General features: G+C 44.4%; 1 pseudogene; it reads left to right on the forward strand.

Moving 5' to 3' along the window:
* Nucleotides 1-4,391: 4,391 nt before the first annotated feature.
* On the forward strand, nt 4,392-6,980 carry LOC101723137 (transcription factor Sp1 pseudogene; annotated as a pseudogene).
* Nucleotides 6,981-7,244: the final 264 nt, after the last annotated feature.

Below are 7,244 nucleotides of genomic sequence, written 5' to 3' on the forward strand. Positions count from 1 at the left end.
CCTTTGTCCATTACTGTCTGGGGCTTGCTCCTCTGGTCTGCTCTCTGGCTGCCATGAACTAAGTAGCTTTGTTCCATCATATCCTTCTACCCTGGTGCTCCTGCCTTGGATTGGGCTGACTATGGGTTGAATTCCCCCAAACAGTAAGCTAAATTAAACCTTTCCTCCTTTAAGTTGTGAGTGTCTGGCATTGTGTCCAGCAACAGGAAACCTGGCAAATACATGTAGTAAAAAAAGAAAAGAAAAGTAAGAATTCAAGTTCTAAAGATCTAAGCATTTATACCCGTCATCAGAAGGCCTATTTGGCCTCTCCTTTCTCATTCTCATCTTGCTCAATTCTTCCCCCTCTGAAGTTCTGTCCCTATCCTCCTGTTCCTGGAGCCAAAACACTCACCACCTTCAGAACATTGCTGACAGCCCATCTCCTGCAGGAAATCTTCCCTGACGACACTGTCATCCTGGTCATCCACTCTACATTAGCAGCTCTCACCCCAAGCAAACTGCCCATAGCTGTTGGCACCAGTATTGCGTGTTGCCGTGACAGGGCTTCTCTGCAAAACTATCTAAGGGCCTCTGAGCTGTTAAGGCAGGCCAAAAAGTGGCCTTTGTGCATGGTGGCCCTTAGGCCACCTGAGACGCTAGGGAACAAGGCATTGGGACTAACTGGCTCTCAGAAATTTTCAGGAGACTTAAGAAACAAGGAAGAAGACAGCCAGGCATCTCCAACCTGCAGTGGGGACAAGGAGATGGAAAGGAAGAAAAGGTCTGAGAGATGTAAGGCTAACCTTGGCTTGCTCTCAGAGCACTCCTCCTCCTGTCCAACCTCTCAGATGCTCATAATATTTCTATTTTTATCTATATCTTGTTATTAAAAATGTTTTTAAATACTTCTATCTAACAAATAGAATCATTTTTATGTGCTCTGGATTTTTATAACTCTTTTTGTGTACTTTTGACAGTTCTGTCATTAACTCCAACAATGATAACTCATTGTTCTATTGGGAAGATGGAAGTCAGAGAACAGTGTGTGTGTTTCTTTGTGCCACCTCACACACTCCTCACAGAAGGAGTGCTCAGTAAGTGTTACCAACTTGCTAAATGTCACAAGAGATATTTGGGTTTGACAAAATGAAGAACTTCAAAAGTTGGCTAGCAACTGCAGCATGATTTTGGAATTATTCCTTAGAGAGCTTTTAAAAAAGGAGGGTGTCGCCCCCTCACAAAAGAAAAATCCTTCTCCTCCACTGGCCACTCATTTCCTCAAGCCTAAGATCATCAAGGGCACAGACTACTGCTGCTAAATTTCCCTTAGAGCCAAAGAAAAGAGGTCCCGCTGCTCAATGCACATTTGTCATTTCCAGTAATCCTATAATAGCAACACTATGAGAAACCAGCTGTGCACCTTAGGAAGTATTTGGCTGTTCCCTGGGACTCCACAAATTAGACCCTGAATTATCCACATAGAGCCCAGGAGCCACCCACTGATCTTTCTCAGATAATTCTGGCCACAATTAGGAAAAAAACCTCTGAAGGTCTTTACAGATTGAGTAGAGGGTCCTGAAGTTAGCTATCAGAAGTTAATATTCCAGGCAAGGAGCTCAAGGAAGGGTTGAAAGAGGAGAATAGTGTGGTCAGATATACATGGTTGTGGGTACACATGTGTGTGGGTACACACATGTCCTTTGGAACTTGATATGTGAAAATTCTGTAAAATCTGGGCTTCCAAAAAGAAGATCTGCATTTCTTTCAGACAGGATCCTGGAAAGAAAGCCAACCAAGCAACTCCAGGGCCATTTAAACTACATTTTTGAATTATGATTTTGGGTGTTAGAAAGATGATGTGAGTTCCAACACTATATCATTTGTGGGAAGGTGGGCATGTAGTTAGAAATTCCCAGGAGGTTTGGGTTTTTTTTCTACTCTACTTAGAACCAAGAATGAGAGATGTACTTCCCCCACCCCACCTCCTACCTCCACAAGGTATGTTTAATTTTTTTTCACTAAGAACCTAGCCTTTGAGGGTCCTGGATGCTTTATGGAAGTCTCCAATCTCGTCCACCCTACTTTGATCTAAGATGATTTTGACTGATGTATATTTCACATGAAACGCTAGTTCTCCATCACCAGATATCTACTGATGCCCCCAGTCCACAATACAGTCAACATAAAGGTAGCTTTCCCAAATTGTGTTTCTATTATTTCTGGCCTCTACACATTTACACTACTTTTCTGCCAGTAAGGTATCCATATGTTTAGTATATTTAAAACAAATAGTAACTTTTCAATTGAGATATTTAAGTATAAATAAAACTTTTTAAATATTCACATTAGTAAATCTGAAAATCAGAAGGAGGATGCTCTTACCAGGTCTGATCTTTAATTCATAAACACACACACATATACACAAATACATATACACACAACATGCCGTTAGTGGCAGATTGTGTTTTCGAAAGACAGCCACAACCATATCTCCCATTCTTTCTGCTTCTTACAATGTAACTTTGGCCTTCTTCCCAACAAAAGTTATGCTCTGTGTTTCCTCCCCCTTGACACTTCAGCATGTCTTTGTGGTTACTTCAATCAATAGAATAAGGTAGAAATGATGTTCTGAGACTTGCAAGGCAAAGTCATAAAATGTCATACACTTCTGCTTTGTTCTGTTGGGGCACCTGCTCTTGGTTCCCAGCTGCCATATTGCAAGAAAGTCCAGACTAGCCCACACAGAGGGCTGAGTCTTCAGTCGACAACCAGCATCAGCCACCAGACAAATGGGTACAGATGCCTCTAGATGACTCAAACTCCCGACCATCAAGTCATCCCTTGCCTTTCAGTTTTCTCCCTGAAAGTCCTGCACATCATGGAGCAGAAATAAGATATCTCCACTGTGCCTTGTCTGAATTGATGCTCGACAGAGTCTGTGAGGAGAATAAAATGGCTTTGAGTGATTTTTTTAATATAGTAATAATAACTGGGGCAGGGAAGGGATGTATGGGCTGTGTTTATGCATGTAAGATTAATGGAAAGGAGAACAGAGTTCAACTTACCGTCTTAACAGTTTTACCACAACCAATCATTTAATATACACTTTTGTTTTAACATCTAGTTGCAAAAAATTGTGTTGGTGATAATACTAAAGACAATAACAATAATACTATCACTACTTACTTCACAGTGCCATTAGGTAAGAAAAAAATTTTTGTAACTATAAAACATAAAGATATATAATAGGTACATAATATAATTATATAAATATATATAATAATTCTAATTCCTGGCACCTATTGGAATATTTTTATTGAAATTAATAAGTGTCAAATAAGGGTCATATATTTGTCTTAGTCTGATTGAGTTTCAATAACAAAAGACCACAGACTGGTGCTTAAAGAACAAAAATTTATTTTTCCAAAGTTCTGGAGATTAGTAGTCTTAGACCAAGGCACCAGCACGATTAGTTCTCTTGGGAAGACTCTCCTTATGGATTTCAGATGGTCACTTTCTTATTATGTCCTCACATGGCAGAGAAAGAGAAAAATGAGAGCTCATTGATGTCTGTGTTTGTTCTTATAAGGCCACTAATCCCATCATGAGGGTACCACCTACATGACCTCATCAAAACCAGGTTACCTCCCAAACAACACACCTCCAGATATCATCACATTGGGAATAGGGGTTCTGTACATAAATTGGGAGTGGAGGGGCACAGACAATTCAGTCTATGGCACATAGTCATCAGAAATATATCTCATCACTCAGTGCTGGTATGTAGTCACTCTTCTAAGATGTGATTTAGTACCTAAATGGCAAATGTCTCATTTTCTATTTTCTTAGTGCTATTCACTTTGAGAATTACTGCAGACAACGAGTACACCTTACCTAAAGGATTTTTAGCAGAGAACTGACATGACGACATGGTAATTTAGGAGTTTGAGGTAGAGAGGACTAAGAATGTGAAGGAGACAGGGTCAGCAGTTTATTATTTGTGTGTATGTTATACTTTTTCATTTAATACTATATTGTAAACACCTCAGTGACAATAAAAATAAATACAGGTTGGCATTTTATTTGATTTCATAGTATTACATTCTTTGGATCTATATAATATTTTCCTTCAAAAAAACACAATCTATTTGGTATTTGAGGTGTTTCGATTTCAAAGGTACTCTAAGTGCTCACCCTGGCTAACAATGGTCTGATACACATCTAACTCCATTTTGCCACACTTGTTTGGTCTTCCCTCAGGTTAAACTTTGAAAAGTAGAGTTACTGGGTATACCCCTTCCAAGTCTTTTGATATAGATTGCCAAAATGCCCTCCAGGAATGTTCCAATATATAAATTTCAACCCCCTGTCCAGTCCGCGTTTTTCCTGTACCCGCCCCCCCGGACAGGACCCCCTTGAGTTCGTCCCTCAGCTGCCACCATGAGCGATCATGATCACTCCATGGATGAAATGACAGCAGTAGTGAAGACTGAGAAAGGAGTTGGTGGCAATAATGGGAGCAGTGGTAATGGAGGTGGTGCCTTTTCTCAGACTCGAAGCAGCAGCACAGGCAGTACCAGTAGCAGTGGAGGAGGAGGCCAGGAATCCCAGCCATCCCCTTTGGCTCTGCTGGCAGCAACCTGCAGCAGAATTGAGTCACCCGATGAGAACAGCAACAACTCCCAGGGCCCAAGCCAGTCAGGGGGCACAGGTGAGCTTGACCTCACAGCTACACAACTTTCACAGGGTGCCAATGGCTGCCAAATCATCTCTTCCTCCTCTGGGGCTACCCCTACCTCAAAGGAACAGAGTGGCAGCAGTACAAATGGCAGTAATGGCAGTGAGTCTTCCAAGAATCGCACAGTCTCTGGTGGGCAGTATGTTGTGGCTGACACCCCCAACTTACAGAACCAGCAAGTTCTGACAGGACTATCTGGAGTGATGCCTAACATTCAGTATCAAGTAATCCCACAGTTCCAGACCGTTGATGGGCAGCAGCTGCAATTTGCCGCCACTGGGGGTCAAGTGCAGCAGGATAGTTCTGCTCAAATACAGATCATACCAGGTGCAAACCAACAGATCATTACAAATCGAGGAAGTGGCAGCAACATCACTGCTGCTATGCCAAACCTACTTCAGCAGGCCGTCCCCCTCCAAGGCCTGGCTAATAATGTGCTCTCAGGACAGACTCAGTAGGTGAGCAATGTACCAGTGGCCCTGAATGGGAACATCACCTTGCTACCTGTCAACAGTGTTTCTGCAGCTACCTTGACTCCCAGCTCTCAGGCAGTCATGATTAGCAGCTCTGGGTCCCAAGAGAGCGGCTCACAGCCTGTCACTTCAGGAACTGCCAGTTCTGCCAGCTTGGTATCATCGCAAGCCAGTTCCAGCTCCTTTTTCACCAATGCCAATAGCTACTCAACAACTACTACTACCAGCAACATGGGAATTATGAACTTTACCACCAGCAGATCATCAGGGACCAACTCCCAAGGCCAGACACCCCAGAGAGTCAGTGGGCTGCAGGGGTCTGATGCCCTGAACATCCAGCAGAACCAGACATCCGGAGGCTCACTGCAAGCAAGTCAGCAAAAAGAGGAAGAGCAAAACCAGCAGACACAACAAATTCTTATTCAGCCTCAGCTAGTTCAAGGGGGACAGGCTCTTCAGGCCCTGCAAACAGCACCATTGCCAGGGCAGAGCTTTACAACTCAAGCTATCTCCCAGGAAACCCTCCAGAACCTCCAGCTTCAGACTGTTCCAAACTCTGGCCCCAGCATCATCCAGACAAAAGCAGTAGGGCCTAATGGACAGGTCAGTTGGCAGGCTCTACAGCTGCAAAACCTCCAAGTTCAGAACCCTCAAGCCCAGACAATCACCTTGGCACCAATCCAGGGTGTTTCCTTGGGTCAGACCAGCAGCAGCAACACCACCCTTACACCTATTGCCTCAGCTGCCTCCATCCCTGCTGGCACAGTCACTGTGAATGCTGCTCAACTCTCCTCCGTGCCAGGCCTTCAGACCATTAACCTCAGTACATTGGGTATTCCAGGAATGCAGGTGCACCAGCTTCCAGGCCTCCCATTGGCAGCTATTGTAAATACCCCAGGTGATCATGGAGCTCAGCTTGGCCTCCATGGGGCAGGTGGTGATGGGATGCATGATGATACAGCAGGTGGAGAAGAAGGAGAGAACAGCCCAGATCCACAACCCCAGGCTGGTCGGAGGACCCGGCGGGAAGCATGCACCTGTCCCTACTGTAAAGACAGTAAAGGAAGGGGCTCTGGGGATCCTGGCAAAAAGAAGCAGCACATTTGCCACATCCAAGGCTGTGGCAAATTGTATGGCAAGACCTCACATCTACGGTCACATTTACATTGGCATACAGGCGAGAGGCCGTTCATGTGTACCTGGTCATACTGTGGGAAATGCTTCACACGTTCGGATGAGCTACAGAGACACAAGCGCACACACACAGGTGAGAAGAAGTTTGCCTGTCCTGAGTGTCCTAAGCGCTTCATGAGGAGTGATCACCTGTCAAAACATATCATGACCCACCAGAATAAGAAGGGAGGCCCAGGTGTGGCCCTGAGTGTGGGCACTTTGCCCCTGGACAGTGGGGCAGGTTCAGAAGGCAGTGGCACTGCTACCCCTTCAGCTCTTATTACCACCAATATGGTAGCTACGGAGGCCATCTGTCCAGAGGGTATCGGTCCTCTTGCTAACAGTGGCATCAACGTCATGCAGGTGGCAGATCTGCAGTCCATTAATATCAGTGGCAATGGCGTCTGAGATCAGGCACCAGGGCAAGAGACATATGGGTAATACCCATCAACGTTGGGATGCAAGTTAGCATGGGTCCAAGAGACATGTGGGAAAGTGAGCCATGAGGCATTAAAATACATGGTGGTGAGAATTGGGGAGAGATACAAGAGAAGAGATTGGGTCCTGGAACCCATCTAGATCATCAGCGCCTCCTTGAAGGTGGGAAACATTAGTGAAAATTCTGTTGGTGGCATCCTTTGATGAGCATTTGTTTGATCCCAGTTTCTTATACTTCTTACCCTAGCCTCCCCTTCGTACGTTTCCCCTTCTCAACTCTCCCATGGTGGATCCCCCCTTTCCTAAAGCCATCATGCCTTGATAAATATATATGATCATTGAAATACTTTTTAACAAAAAACAGATTCTATATTATAGATAGATAGATAGATAGATACATAGAGATGCATTCACAGGGGTTGGCTGGGAGAAGGAAGGAG

This window comes from Heterocephalus glaber, unplaced genomic scaffold (genome assembly GCF_053883595.1).
Source record: "Heterocephalus glaber isolate CG9 unplaced genomic scaffold, H.glaber_assembly_v1.0 deba00001600, whole genome shotgun sequence".
In the NCBI taxonomy this organism is placed as follows: Eukaryota; Metazoa; Chordata; class Mammalia; order Rodentia; family Bathyergidae; genus Heterocephalus; species Heterocephalus glaber.